This window comes from Pan paniscus, chromosome 18 (assembly GCF_029289425.2).
Source record: "Pan paniscus chromosome 18, NHGRI_mPanPan1-v2.0_pri, whole genome shotgun sequence".
NCBI classification, from domain to species: Eukaryota; Metazoa; Chordata; class Mammalia; order Primates; family Hominidae; genus Pan; species Pan paniscus.
In genome coordinates this window covers 7,533,819-7,549,494 of record NC_073267.2, presented here as the reverse complement: position 1 = coordinate 7,549,494, position 15,676 = coordinate 7,533,819, and the positions used below count along the sequence as shown (strand labels likewise).

Genomic DNA, 15,676 nt, shown 5'->3' with positions numbered 1-15,676 from the left:
AACGCAGACTCCTGAGTTAGCAGTATCTGGCTATATTTTACAAGCATGTGTGCACGCGTGAGTGTGTGCGTTGCATGCTAAGGTTTGGGGCCAAGATTTATCTCATTCTCTGATGGCATTTTATCGTTATTAGAGAGCCATAAATTTCAGCTCCGTTAGCACTGCATTTAAATATGCACCCGCCAAGATAGAAAGGTGCTGGATCTATAGTACACTATAAATTTCCATTATTTGCCATCATTCTATACTTGGGCCTTGGCAGAGCCCAGCCGAGGCTGCACATTTTGTTTAGATAGCTCCCATTCCCTGAAGGGAAACTTCGCCAACACTTGAAGCAGATACGATTTGCTGGCCGCGACTCTGTTTGCACCTTAACAGCTGTTTTGCTTTTTTATTTAGAGAGAACAGGGTTGCCACCATCTGTCTTTTGATAAATGAGGTCTGCTCACAGCAACATGGAACGATAAAAAAAGAGAAAGAGGCTGAAAGATGAAGCCAAAAGTCATGAAAGAAAGAGGGTCGCTCAACCAGGAGATGAAAATAATGGTGAAACCTTTACTACTGGTGGGACAAAAACATGAAACAAATTTACCAAAATGCCAGTGAGGGATTTCAAGGTTGGTACACAGGGTCAAGTGACAGCCAGAAAAGAAACAGTCTTAAGTTCTCTGCAGCAAGTGCTGGCCGAAACCAAATCACAATAACCTCACCTGGCGGGTAACCACGTCCTGTCACCTACCCTGCTCACAGCATCCTAAAATGGCCCAGTGAAGTAGACAGTTTAATCAACTCCACTTTAGAAAAAAGAAAAATACGGCAATAGGCATCAGTCAGATGTGACTTCAAATTCAGCATTTCCACTTTCTGGTTTTGCATGTGTATCACGCCTGTTTCCACATCCACCAAGTGAGGCGTGTCTACCCAAGTGGAAGTGTGGCTGGAGGAATTACGTGAGATGATATATACAAAACGCTGTGTGCAATGCTTGGCACATAGGTGTGCCGAATACACTGTGGCTGTGTCTGTTATCAAGGCAGTTCAGTGACTTAGGTTACGTCCCGAAACAAGTGAGAAACATGAGCCCAGATTTAAATCCAGTCTGCAGAATTTAAGTTCAGTGCCTTGTTTTCAGTATCCGAAAGCCTTCTTCTAAAACTCAACTCTATAGGCTAGTTTACACCATGACACCATATTAACTCTCAATCTTCAGTTTGAATAGTATGGCAGAAGGATCTACCACATGTCCGAGACAGATCTTGGGGATGAGGCAGGTCCCGTTCCACATAATTACTTGGGGATACATGTTGATGGCGATTTCCTGATCTCAACAAAGGACTTCAAATTCACTGTGGCAAGGGATGGTCATGTCTGGTGGTGTCTCACTCTTCCATGCTTTGTCCCAGAAGTGATGAACTTTACTAAGCCTACAATTCATTGGCAAGAACAAGCCTTATGGTCTCACTTAACTGCAATGAGTGACTAGGAAGTGTAGTCTTTCCAAGAAAGAAACCCTATCACCACACAGCAATAACTACTGGTGTTGCCTATCACACCAAATAATGGGTAAATGATGAATTAACTGGGTCTTTACCCTTCAAAGAGAAGTTAGATTTCCCTGAAACACGTTGCTTACCTCTATAGATGTAATTAAAGCCAAGTAAATTTGGTATTTCACAATTGCTTCTTGTGGAATAATATTTCTTTCTATCCAAATCAGAAAATGTTATTAGTCAGAAAAAAAAATTCTTTAAGAAAAAAAAAAGAAAATGTTATTAAAATGAATTATTGGGAATGGAATGGAACATAATAGAAATGTGAATAACTAGACCGCTAGTCATCAAAAAATTTCAAATACTTCTTGTTTGCTTAAAAGAGCCTTTTAAACAAGAGGAGATGGGTCACAAATGGTGTCTAATAGGCTCGTAAATAAGCCAAAATCTCACAATAATGTGAACAACTTTCTATCCAAAGAAGTCCTGAGAATTAATTGATGCTTGATTTGGGAATGGAAAAATACTTGTTCCTCTCCCCAGCCTCTGTCTGAACACTGTTGAGCAAAACTTCCTGCTCAGTGCCTTATATTCCAGAAGATTCAGATTCCATAAGTCTATAATATGGCTCAAGTTTCTTTGTTTTTGCCAACTCTGAGGTGGTTCTGATGCCCAGAAAAGGCTGAGAAGCCAAGCTCCAGATCTACTCCATAGTCTAGAAGAACAATCCCAGGAATGCGAGCAGTTTCTGATTTGCAGTCCCAGGCCATATGCTCACCCATAGCCTCAGCGCCTATAATGATACTAATGCCTTCACAATGCCACTGGATGCATCTGCTGCTGTCACCACAACAAATCCAGACTACTGAGAGTGACTAAGAAGAAAGGAAAAAGAGAACATGAACTTACCCTTAACTCTGTCTCAGACCCCAAGTTTGTGCTATTCCATAATGCAAGAAAAAGATAAACAGAATCCCTGCATTCAGGAAGCATAGAACCTGGTAAAGAAGCTAAGCACGGTGGCTCACACCTGTAATCCCAGCCCTTTGGGAGGTCCAGGCGGGTATATCACAAGGTCAGCAGTTTGAGACCAGCCTGGCCAATATGGTGAAAAGTGCCTCTAGTAAAAATACAAAAAAATTAGCCGGGTGTGGCGGCACATGCCTGTAATCTCAGCTACTCAGGAGGCTAACGCAGGAGAATTGCTTGAATCCTGGAGGCGGAGGTTGCAGTGAGCCGAGACAGTGCCACTGCACTCCAGCCTGGGTAACAGAGCAAGACTCCATCTCGAAAAAAGAACCTGGTAAAGAACTTGGCTTCTAGTTTATCACCCACTCTCTCTCACTCAAGATTCCATTCCCATTACCTTGAAAGACTGAGAATCAAATCCAAAATATATTTTCCCAACCTTTTAAATGTATTTTTGCAAAGACAGTTATCCCCTTTAAAATTCAGTTTAAGACGGGGTGCAGTGTCTCACTCCTGTAATTCTAGCACTTTGGGAGGCTTATCACTGTAATCCTAGCACTTTGGGAGGAGAGTGGATCACCTGAGGTCAGGAGTTCGAGATCAGCCTGGCCAACATGGTAAAACCCCACCCCTACTTTAAAAAATAAAATAAAATAAAAATTAAAAAATAAAAATAAAAAAAAAGCCAGGCGTGGTGATGCATGACTGTAATCCTGGCTACTAGGGAGGCTGACGTGGGAGGACTGCTTGAACCCAGGAGGCTAACATTGTAGTGAGCCAAGATCATGCCACTGCACACTCCAGCCTGGGCGACAGAGCGAGACTCCACGTCAAAAACAAAAAAACCTTCAGTTTACATATCATTTTGAACAGGTTATTTTCATTTGTCAAAGTTTCAGCACCTTGGACAGTTCCTTTTGAGCATTTATTCTGCATACACAATTGCCTGTGCCAATAAATCGGCCATTCCAATGACATGGTGTATTTATTTTTAATATACTGAGTGAATACTGTTACCTATTTCGTCCTCAAGTTCCTTGAAACCTACTCTTCCTTCTTTTAGGGAGAATACTGACGTACGGAATAGAATATATAGCATTTTAGCCAAGCGCCGTGGCTCAAATCTGTAATCCCAGCCCTTTGGGAGGCTGAGGCAGGAAGATTTCCGCAGATCAAGAGCCCAAGAATGACCTGGGTAACATGGTGAGACCCCATTTCTACAAGTTTTTAAAAAATTAACTGGGCATGTTGGTGCACACCTGTAGTTCCACCTCCTTGGGAGGCTAAGATAAGAGGATTGCTTGAGCCTGGGAGTTTGAGGCTGCAGTGAGCAGTGATTGTGCCAATGCACTCCAGCCTGGGCAACAGAGAAAAACAGTCTCTCTTAAAAAACAGACTTTATATAATTTGTTAATGTCATCCTCCCACCTCCCTGATTCCAGGTAATATAACATTAGTAGTTGTGTTGCAATGATAGGTTATATCAGAGTTTCTCAACATCAGCACTGCTAACATTTTGATACAGACAATTCTTTGCTTTGGGGACTGTCCTGTGTACTGCAGGATATTTAGAGGCATGCCTTGACTCCATCTGCTAGATGCCAGTAGCATCCTCCTCCCAGTTGTAGCAACCAAACATGTCTCCAGACATTGTCACATGTTCTCTGGGTCAGAAAGTGGGCAATTTTTCCTTCAAGTGAGAGGGACTGGTTTATGTTTATTGCACATATAACATGAGCAGAACACTGAGTTAAGCTCCTAACATACCTTACTTCATTGAATTACCTCAGCAGTCCTATGTGAGTAGGGACTACAAGCATTTTTTCACCAAAGAAAGGATGCTTAGAGAACTAAATGGCTCAATCTCAGTCACAAAGCCAATGAGTATCAGAGCATTACACCACAAATTTGTATGTGAAATCCCTAACCCTCAGTCTAAAGACATTTGGACATGGGACTTTTGAGAAGATAACATCATAAAAGTAAGATCCTCATAAGGGGATTAGTGCCCTTAAACGGAGAGAAAGAGAGGGCTTTCTCTCTCTCTCCACCTGTACATACTGAGGAAAGGCCACTGAAGACACATTGAGAAGGTGGCCATCTGCCAGCCACAAAGAGAGCCTCCACCAGAACCTGACCATCTTGGCACCCTGATCTTGAACTTCCAGCCTCCCCAACTATGGGAAAATAAATAGCTCTTGTTCAAGCCACCCAGTCTACGGCATTTTGTTATGGCAGCCTGAACACACTAAGATATCAGTTTGTTAAAATGGGTCAAAACTTGAAAGGAAACATTACTCCTCCTCTAATCCAGTGTGCACAGCTTTCCAACAATTACAAAGCAAGTCACTCTGGCCTCCCTTTGCTGATAAAGTCAGCTTAAAATTAATTGTCCCATAATAAAGAAAGGTCTGTTGGATCTCATTTTTTTCTGGAGCACAATTCCATTCCAATGTTTTGTTAGCAGCATTTAAAAATCACACTGTACAAGAGAGAAAGGAAACCAGAAATAAGGTGTTCCAATGTCCTTGTTTTTCTCACTGTCTTTTCCAGGCAGTTATTAACATGGCTTGGGAAATGAGACAGATGCGACTTTCCATGTCATCAATGATTGAAGGCTCCTTGCCTATGACACACCCATGTGGCCTCAGAAACCTGAAGGATGAGTAGTTTCATAGACAAAAGCTGATGGAATTGAAGAGACCTGATTCAGTCCCAGGTCTGTCACTAGTAGTTATGAGATCTCACCTGCCAGACATTTGGTCTGTCAGCCTCAGATCCTGTATCTTTAAAACTGGGAAAATTTCTTTCATCTTGCTGATGTTATGAGTTAAGCAAGTTGAACAAAAACACCCGCAAGAGCTCCCAGCATTCAGTGATGGTCAATAAATGATAGTGATCATAGTCTCATCCTATGATTATTCTAGATCTTTACTGGATGGATTCTGAAGCTGTTTCTCATTGGTGACTCCATACGTCTGACCTAAAGTCCACTTATTATTTTGGAAGTCTGGATAATCTGATCCGACCTACAGTGACTGGACTAGACCTCACTGATCAGAACACCACATCATGATCTACTTGGCCAATGTCAGAGGATTAATGAAGGGCATATTTCCAGAGAGAAATGTGCAGAAGATGGGGTGGAAGAGCATGCAATACCACTTGAGCTAACATCATCCAAACGCATCCCACTCCTTCCCATTTCTCATGACTGATATCACTGACCAAAAACAACTTGGGGCAGGGTGCGGTGGCTCACACCTGTAATCCCAGCACTTTGGGAGGCCAAGGCAGGCGGATCACAAGGTCAGGAGATCGAGACCATCCTGACTAACATGGTGAAACTCCCATCTCTACTAAAAATACAAAAAATTAGCCAGGCGTGGTGGCAGGCACCTGTAGTCCCAGGTACTTTGAAGGCTGAGGCTAGATAATGGCGTGAACCCGGGATGCGGAGCTTGCAGTGAGCCGAGATCGTGCCACTGCACTCCAGCCTGTGCGACAAAGCAAGACTTCGTCTCAACAAACAAACAAAACAAAACAAACGCACAACAAAAACAAACAAAAAACACACACAACAAAAACAAACAAACAAAAATCTAACTTGGAAGGCCCAACCTGTTTTAAGAACACATAGCAACAAACAGCCCGCCTGGTTTCAATCCCCATCTGCCACACTTGCACTCTTTAAGACCTTGGCAAATTGCTTAAGCTTTCTGGGCTTCAGTTTCTCCTTCTGCAAAGTGAAAATGATGATAGCATCTTGACCTCAGAATCATTAAAAGAATTACATAAGTTAATGATTCAAAAGCCCTTAGAACCAGCCCTGGAATGGTATGAGGACTCCACGAATGACTGCTAATTATTGAAATCAAATAAATCCAAATCTGTCTGCAGTTTTTGACTTTTCAACTATGTAAGACACAGCCTGACTGCCTCTCTTCTTTCAGTGACCCTTTCCAAGCCAGGAAAAAAAAAAAAATGAATTTGCTTTCAATTAAAAAGCAAGGCCACAAATTGACTTGAAATAAAAACAAACAAAAAACAAACAAAATATAACAGGAAAGAACAGCCTAAGTAGTTAATTTATCCTCTTGCCCAAGGCCCTGCTAAGACTCACTTTGGTGGGAGAACTTTATCAGCACACTATCTTCTGCTCAAGAAAAGAGATGTGGGCAGGGCGCAGTGGCTCATGCCTATAATCCCAGCACTTTGGGAGGCGGAGGCAGAGGCAGAGATGGGCAAATCACTTGAGGCCAGGAGTTTGAGACCAGCCTGGCCAACATGGTGAAACCATGTCCCTACTAAAAATACAAAAATCAGCCGGGCAGTGGTGGCTTGCAAGTGTAATCCCAGCTACTTGGTAGGCTGAGGCAGGAGAATCTCTTGAACCCAGGAGGCGGTACCTGACAGCCATTGGTTTTAGTCATCCAAGATCACTCCACCACACTCTAGCCTGGGTGACAGAGAAAAACTCTGTCTCAAAAAAAGAAAGAAACAAACAAACAAAAAAACAAACAAACAAAAAAAAAGGGGAGATGTGATCAGTGTCTCTCCCTCCTTTTCCAACCCACATCTCCTTCACTGGCCACCAGAGATCTAGCCCCTCCGATGCTCATGGACTCTGTCAACTCTAAGAGGTCTCATTGGCCAATGCATATAATAATCACCAAGATCTCACCAGTGTGTGTCCTAGCCTAAGAGTCTGTACAGAAAGTCTAACCAGACTGGGTTTGATGCTCACAATGTAAGTTCTTTCTCTTGTGTTCTCTAAATGTTCATGAAAAGCAGTTTTCTCTTGGTCCTGGAGAATTTGCCATTTAGCTCTAGGTTGTCTGTAGATTTGAGCTTCAGGACTTAATAATGACATATACGTATAAGGGACCCTCATAGTATTCACAGCTGATTAAGTCTCACCCCTCCTGGAATGATCACGTGCTTTGCAGCAAAGAATAGAGTTCATGCCCTTAGGCAAACAGTTATAGAAGTTAACTAAATTTGAATTCTCCCAGCGCCTCTTGAGTGCATTTTTTTTTTTCTTAAGAGTTCTCTGAGCTTCTATCAAGTCTAATTGATTTTTAGCACAGGAAGCCTTACCTCCCAATATAGCTTTGGACCCTTTTTCCTTGTAGCCAAAGGCAAAAGATCCATTTATAAATTGTTAAACTTGTTCACAGCTAAATGGCACCAAAATAGCCCAGGAATATTTTAATATTCGTAGTTTGCTTTGATTAAAATACAAACTTTTCACGTTAGCTCTAGTATTATTTTTCATAAGGCAAGCAGGTTACAGAGCTGAATGCCACTTAATTTAGTGTTTAATCAAGAGAACTACTGTGGTATCAGGCTGATTAGGTTGGCTCAACTGCTGCCTGCTCAATTTTTCCCTATAATTGTAGGATATTCTTTATGGTGACAAGTGCCCAGACGGTAGAATTCCAATATGCTATACATCAGCTTCTCCATTATTGGATTAGCTGGATGTGGCATCGTTACTGCTGCACTTTCATTCCTATCATTGATCGCATCGTCCCTTCTATTTCACAATTAATGCAAGTTTGTTGGATTGATCAATCTTCTCCTGTGCTTGGGCTGCAGTCAATATATTCCTATGGCCGTGTGTTAGTGATCTGCAGGGTTTCTTGCAAGGCCTGTGGATTTGTCACAGTAGCGAGAGATTTTTTTCATTTTAAGGTGCTTCTAATTCCATGAGACTGCTTGGCGCAGGGTCTTCAAATTATACATGTACAAAGAAAGAGAAAGAAGGAAGAGACAGAGAGTGAGAGAGAAAAGACAGAAGAAGAGGAAGGAGAGGAAGTAGACAAGAAGAAAAAAGAATGAGGGACAGAGAAAGAGAAAGAGGGAAAGGAAGAGAGAAAGAAAGAGAGAGAGCAAGAGAGGAAGGAAGGGAGGGAGGAAGGGAGGGAAGAAGGGAGGGAGGGAGGAAGGGAGGAGGAAGGAAGGGAGGGAGGAAGGGAGGGAGGAATGGAGGGAGGGAGGAAGGGAGGGAGGGAGGAAGGGAGGAAAAAAGGAAGGAAGGGAGGGAGGAAGGGAGGGAGGGAGGAAGGGAGGGAGGGAGGGAGGAAGGGAGGAAAAAAGGAAGGAAGGGAGGGAGGAAGGGAGGGAGGGAGGGAATTTCATTTTTATAGCTATCAACCTTGAATTTCTTGAATTATTTACTCTTGTTCACTGAATTCTACTTTTTTTTTGGAGACAAAGTCTTGCCCTGTCACCCAGGCTGGAGTGCAGTGGTATGATCTCAGATCACTGCAACCTTTGCTTCCTAGGTTCAAGCGATTCTGCTGCCTCAGCCTCCTGAGTGTCTGGAATTACAGATGAGCCACCATGCCTGGCTAATCTTTGTATTTTTAGTAGAGACAGGGTTTCATCATACTGGCCAGAATGGTCTCAAACTCCTGGCCTCAGGTGATCCACCTGCCTCAGTCTCCCAAAGTGCTGGGATTACAGGTATAAGCCACCGCACCTGGCCTGAATTTTACTCTCTAATACTTTAAGCTATTCATTCAAAACTCATTAAAGCCAATTCGCCAAAAATATCATCCTGTTACATTTTCTTCGGTAACAACTATTCTCATTACGCTGTGGATATATATATTTTTCAATGAGAACTTGTACATGAAACAATAAAGGGCAAGAGGAGTAGCTGTGGCTGAAAACTGGTTCCAAGTTTGCTCTCAACTGAATGTAGATAATGCTAAGTTGGGTGAGAGACACGATGCCCAACATTATACTGGTTTTATTTTGCTACCATTTCTGAAATCTGTTGCCATTTCACGTGTTTCTCATGGCACCTGTTGTACTAGGAGGCCCCAGCTAGCAAGCTTGAGGAGACAGCATGAGGTTCTTACAAGCCCATGTTGATACTTCCTAATACTGAGGTGTCCACTAGGTGGGCTACAGAAACGCACAGGAACGTGCAGGCTTCAGTGGCAGCAGCCTTACCCCATCCTCACAGTTTCTAAGGACCTGCATGTAGGGAAATGAGATGATTTTCATGGGAGTTTACCCTGTATAGTCAAGAAATTAGCAGCAAAAGTATACGCAAAATCATGTTAAAGAGAAGAGCTTCCAAACAAGAAAGAGTAGAAACGTACATTTACATTGAAAGAATGACTAAAACAGTCAAAGATGGCTGGAGGATGGGAGGGTGTTTAACAATGTGCAGTAGGCAAATTTATGCCCCACTTCCCCAAGATACCCATGTCCTAATCCCCAGAACCTGTCAATACGATGCGTGACATGACAAATAGGATTTTCTAGATGTTATCAAAGGTATGCACCTAAAAATATGGAGATGATTCTGGATTATTGGGGAGAATCCCATCTAATCACAAAAGCCCTTTAAAACACAAGACTTTCTCCAGCTGCAATGAGGTAGATATGGCAGAAGAAGTCAATGAGATTTCAATGATGAGATGCATTTGTACCATTGCTGACTATGAGTTGGAAGAGTCCACACTTCACAAAAGGACGTAAAAAGCTCCCAGGAGCTAAGAGAAGCCCCTCTGCTAGCAGCCAGTAAAGAAATGGAGACTTCAGCTTTACAGCTGCAAGGAAATAAATTTTGCTGGCAACCTGAAGGAGTATGAAAATGGACTCTTCCCAGAGCCTCCTTATCAGTCCATACAGCCAACCATTGACATCAGCGTTGAGAAAAACTCACAGTGTAGAAACCAGATGAGCCAACTAGACTTCTCACCTATAGAACCGTCAGATCATAAGTATTTGTTATTTCAAGGTGCCAAAAGTGTGGTACTTCTGGCAGCGGTAGAAAACTAAGACTACGAAAACATGGAAGAGACAAGACAGTGTGTCCATATGGGGAGGTGATGTTAAATGCAGAACAAAGGCTCAGACAGAAAATGGCAGGGTTCAAAGTGTGATTCCACTGCTTGGGAGCTGAGGGTTCTTGGGCAGGTGATTTAACTTTGCTAAGTATTCTCTTCTGCATAGGGTTTACTTTTTCTTAATCAAATTAATTGCCAGGCATGGTGGCTCATGCCCATAGTCCTAGTACATTGGGAGACCAAGGAAGGACGATCACTTGAGTCCAGGAGTTCAAGATCAGAATGAGCATCACAGGGACACCTTGTCTCTATAAAACCCGAAACCAAGCCAGGTGTGGTGGTTCCCAACTCTAGTCCTACCTACTCAGGAAGCTGAGGTGGGAGGACTGCTTGAGCCCAGGAGTTCGAGGCTACAGTGAGCTGTGATCATATCACTCCATTCCAGCCTGACCAACAGAGACCCTGTCTCTACATAAAAAACGTGTTTGGCCGGGCGCAGTGGCTCACGCCTGTAATCCCAGCACTTTGGGAGGCCAAAGCAGGTGGATCACAAGGTCAGAAAATCGAGACCATCCTGGCCAACATGGTAAAACCCCATCTCTACTAAAAATACAAAAATTAGCTGGGTATACTGGTGTGTACCTGTAATCCCAGCTACTCGAGAGGCTGAGACAGGAGAATCGCTTGGACCTCGGAGGCAGAGGATGCAGTGAACCGAGATCGTGCCACTGCACTCCAGCCTGGCAACAAACAGACTGAGACTCCATCTCAAAAAAATAAATAAATAAATTTAATGACATTACGTATGTCCTCTAGCCAAAGATGTTTAAAGGTACACCTGTATTTGAACAAAGTAGGGTTTACTACCTATTGCAAAGGAGAACATATACCATGAGGAACCACGGAGTATCTCAGTAAGATGTTGTCCAACTTCTTAGAGGATTTGCCTTTCTGTTACGTGATCCTGAGTAGGGCTTAAAGAATTGGGGCTTTTCTCTGGATTGGATGCTGTCAGAAAGACCAATAATATCACTGGGTATCTTCACAGTTCTTATCCAGAAGAAGGGAAGAATTTAGTGAAGTGAAAGCTGTAGTCGGTGAAGAAGCAGCAGTCACTCATGTGAGCCAGAAAAAGAAGATGATTGGTCATCTTGCGATTTAGGCAAGGTCCATGTTTTGGACTGAGTTCAGACATGATCACCTAGTGGTCTTGTCTTGTCCTGACCCACCACAGTCCTGAGATGGCCTTGTCTGATGCTGATATTCTATGAAATTGTTTGTGTTCAACAGGCAACACCAAAGTCTATCTGTGAGTGTCAAGCCAACTCCTACCAACACCAAGCCATCACTAATAGGATCTTTCAGGAGGTGCTTTTCCATTTCTCAAGATAAAAATTACAGAACACTTATCATTGTACCAATTTTCTCATTCACTTGCCATTCCTGGGTTCCTTCTCCCCATTCCTGTCAATTATCTTTCTAGACATAACCCAGAAACTTTTCTCTTTTTGTCCTTCCACAAGAAATACTGACTGTATTGGGATGTTTCCTTGCCATCCCTCTATTCTGTAAGTCAAGTTAGTCTTTCTCCCCCAAAGCAAGCAAGAACAGTCTCGTTGAAAGGGAGGAAGATGACTGGAATGGAGGCAAGGATCTTTAGGTTCTCTTGAAACGTAAGGGGAAAGCTATTAGCACTCATCTTTTCATACTGTATGTCCCACACACAACAAAGGAGAGGATATGTGTTTATTTTGTTTAGTTTTGGGTTTTTTTTCGTTTTTTGTTTTTGAGATGGAATCTCACTCTTGTCACCCAGGCTGGAGTGCAATGACACGATATCAGCTGGCTGCAACATCTGCCTCCTGGATTCAAGGAATGCTCCTGCCTCAGCCTCCCAAGTAGCTGGGATAACAGGCACGCACCATCATGCTCTGCTAATTTTTCTATATTTAGTAGAAATGGGGTTTCACCATGTTGGCCAAGCTGGTCTCGAACTCCTGACCTCAAGTGATCGGCCCACCTTACAAAGTCCTGGAATTACAGGTGTGAGTCACCTCACCTGGCCTCTTTGTTCAAGGATTCAACCTGTTCTGTCCCAATAGGTTCCAACAGCTGACCCAGCCACTTACAGAGACACGTGGATTAGGTTATCTTAATCTGGTGCAGCCAATCCTTGGTGTCTCACAGCTACTTCTCCTTTCTTGAATACCAGCTCACCATACATCTTCCTGGTTATAATGTGGCTTTTGTATATTTTCCCTATATAGAAAAAATGCCCAGACAATGGAATACCAATGTTGAGGCTTTCAAGAAAACTGTTCTAAATTAAAGCCATTAAATAGAAATTCATTGTACTAATAAACCTTAGATACATAGCTAGGACGTGTCCATGACAAAGAGATGGTCTCTCTCTTGGAGTGCTGGCATACCAACTTACTGATCCTCCAAACCTGGGCTGGGCTCCAAACCTTCAAATCCAGGCTATGGTGACTCCACCAGAGCCAAATGCTGACCAGCTTGGGTCTGTGAGAGTAAATGAAACAGGTGGACAAAGAATCTGATGCCATGTTGTCTTTGCTTTTACCCTGATGTTGAGGAGTTTAATACACAAATATAACCTTAGGTATCCGAATTGAGTTAATTTAATCTAATTAATATATAATGCATTGTTCTTATGCATTATATATTCTTCTATGCATAAGATTCAAAAGATAATGCATAAGATTCTTCTTATGCATTATAAATTCTTCTATGCATCATTCTTCTGTGCGTAAGATTCAAAAAGATGCTCTATTAAGTACAAAACAAAACTGATTTCTAGTGCCCACATTGGCAACACATATACTAAAACCAGAATGATACACAGAAGGTGGTATGGCACCTGTGCAAAGACGGCACGCAAATTTGTGAAGTGTTACTTTTTTTATTAAAAAAAACCCCTCATTTCTACCCTGGGAAAAAGACGGCACGCAAATTTGTGAAGTGTTACTTTTTTTATTAAAAAAAACCCCTCATTTCTACCCTGGGAAAATGGGATGTTTTTTAAAAGAAAGCAGATAAATTTATTGACAATTCTCCTAACGACCATTGCATTGACCCACTGAAAGCCAATTTACCAAATAACCAGTCATCTGAAAACCATTAGTGAGTCTGTGCAATTTATAAGTAGAACCTGGACAAGGAATTGTCCTTTAGTCTCATCCCAAGAAGTTCTATTGATAAAATTAGACTTGATGTGCATATCATGTTTTTTTCTAATACATACTAACTTAATTACATTGTTTGTGTTTAATAATTACAGCATCAAGTAAGCTTTCCTATGTTCCTTTGATGCTACATGTATCAACCTTTGAGTTTATAGCTAACAAAACTTTCCTGGAAGAGCTTAGTTTTTCTCCAGAGGTATTTTAATACCTGGTTTCAACCTCTGATTTTATTTTATTTTTAAAGGGTGTAAATATGCATCCCTGAAAGCAGGATTTAACAGGTCTTCAGAAACTACTCCTTCTTTTATAATTTTTTTTTTTTTTTTTTTTTTTAAGATGGAGTCTCGCTCTGTCACCAGGCTGCAGTACAGTGGCGCAAACTCTGCTCACTGCAACCTCCGCCTCCCAGGTCTAAGGATTCTCTTGCCTCAGCCTCCTGAGTAGCTGGGACTACAAGTGCTCACCATCATGCCCAGCTAATTTTTGCACTTTTAGTAGAGACGGGGGTTTCACCATGTTGGCCAGGATGGTCTTGATCTGCTGACCTTGTGATCCGCCCACCTCCGCCTCCCAAACTGCTGGGATTACAGGCGTGAGCCACCGTGCCTGTCCCAGAAACTCCTTTTTAAACGATCTGTCTAGCATCTTTCATTCTTCTTTAAACCCATTTTACGCAATGCTCCTGCAAGACTATTCTTTGTAAACCGTGGCCTGATTGTATAACCTCTCTTTGGGAAACCAAACACAACAGAGAAAAAAGAAGAAGAAAAAAAAAAAAAAGACCACCAAGATCCACCCATAGTTTGGAGAAAATAACTGTAATAAAATGTTGACCTCATCGCCTTTCCTACATTCTTACACTTTCTAACTTCCTAAGTTTCTGTCTTGTGTTATTCTGATTTCTAGCCTTATCTTACCACGCTGAGTGTATCAGGATGTTGAGAGAAACTCCTATCAGCCTAATTTCCCTTTATTATATAGCATCTACCACAACACATTCCTCAAACAAAGCCGACATTCAGGAAGTGTATTTTAAGCCACTTAGTGCTATCTGAAAATAGTTTTTTGTTTGTTTGTTTCTTTGTTTTTGAGTCGGACCCTCACTCTATCACCAGGCTGGAGCGCAGTTGTGCAATCTCGGCTCCCTGCAAGCTCTGCCTCCCAGGTTCAAGCGATTCTCCTGCCTCAGCCTCCCGAGTGGCTGGGATGACATGTGCATGCCACCACGCCCAGCAAATTTTTGTATTTTTAGTAGAGATGGGGTTTCACCATGTTGGCCAGGCTGGTCTCGAACTCCTGACCTCATGATCCGCCTGCCTCAGCTTCCCAAGTGCTGGAATTACAGACATGAGCCATCGCGCCCAGCGAAAATAGTTGAAAAGATCTTTTTTAAATCTCTTTCTTGCTGGATAAATAGAAAACCTTCATATCAGGGCAATTTCATGTGTAAACACATGTGCTCACACAAAGACAAAATAGCTTTAGAGGATACAAGAAAATGCACTGGCTCACATGCTTGCAAAATTCCAAAGTAGATAGATTAACTTCATGCACCGCTGTATCCAGGGCCTCAAGTGACAGCATCAAGATTTTTCCCTTTCCTAATTTCTTAGATTGCATGTCAGTACACTGACAGGTGGATGGCCACAATAACCCTAGACTCACCTAACAAGATCAACAACCCCATGAGGAAAAAAAATTTCTCCATAGCGTCTAAGAGCAAAGTCCCCCAGGAATCTCTCGGTGGTCCACGTGATCATATGCCCATCCCTGAATCAACCATGCCCAGGGATACTGTCACTCTAAACACCAAGAGTTCACTCACGTGCTCAATCGTGTGCACAAGAAGAAACTCCAGGAGAAAAAAAGTAGAACTGATCTTCTATTTTGGGGACCCCCGCTTACTATGGGGACTCCCCACTTAATAAGAAAAGTTGAGACAAGTGCTGAACAGAGTTAAAGTAATAATAATAAAGATGTTCACAAAATCTCCCAAACTGAGCTGCCTCCTGGTTCTGAAAAGCTTCTAAAAACAAATAATAGAGGCCAGTGTGTTGACGCATCCCTGTGATCCCAGCACTGTGGGAGGCCAAGGAGGATGGATCACTTCAGGTCAGGAGTTTGAGACCACCCTGGCCAACATGGTGAAACCCTGTCTCTACTAAAAATACAAAAATTAGCCGGGTGTGATGGCACGTGC

General features: G+C 42.4%; 1 protein-coding gene and 1 non-coding gene across 25 annotated transcripts in view; one reads left to right on the top strand and one right to left on the bottom strand.

The window, feature by feature from the left end:
- RBFOX1 (RNA binding fox-1 homolog 1) overlaps nt 1–15,676 on the bottom strand; it is a 2,479,284-nt gene that overhangs the window by 697,076 nt on the left and 1,766,532 nt on the right. The window lies entirely within an intron of this gene.
- Nucleotides 13,091–13,196, top strand: LOC112437522 (U6 spliceosomal RNA). Its single transcript, XR_003026114.1, has one exon. It is a non-coding gene; the product is annotated as a U6 spliceosomal RNA (small nuclear RNA).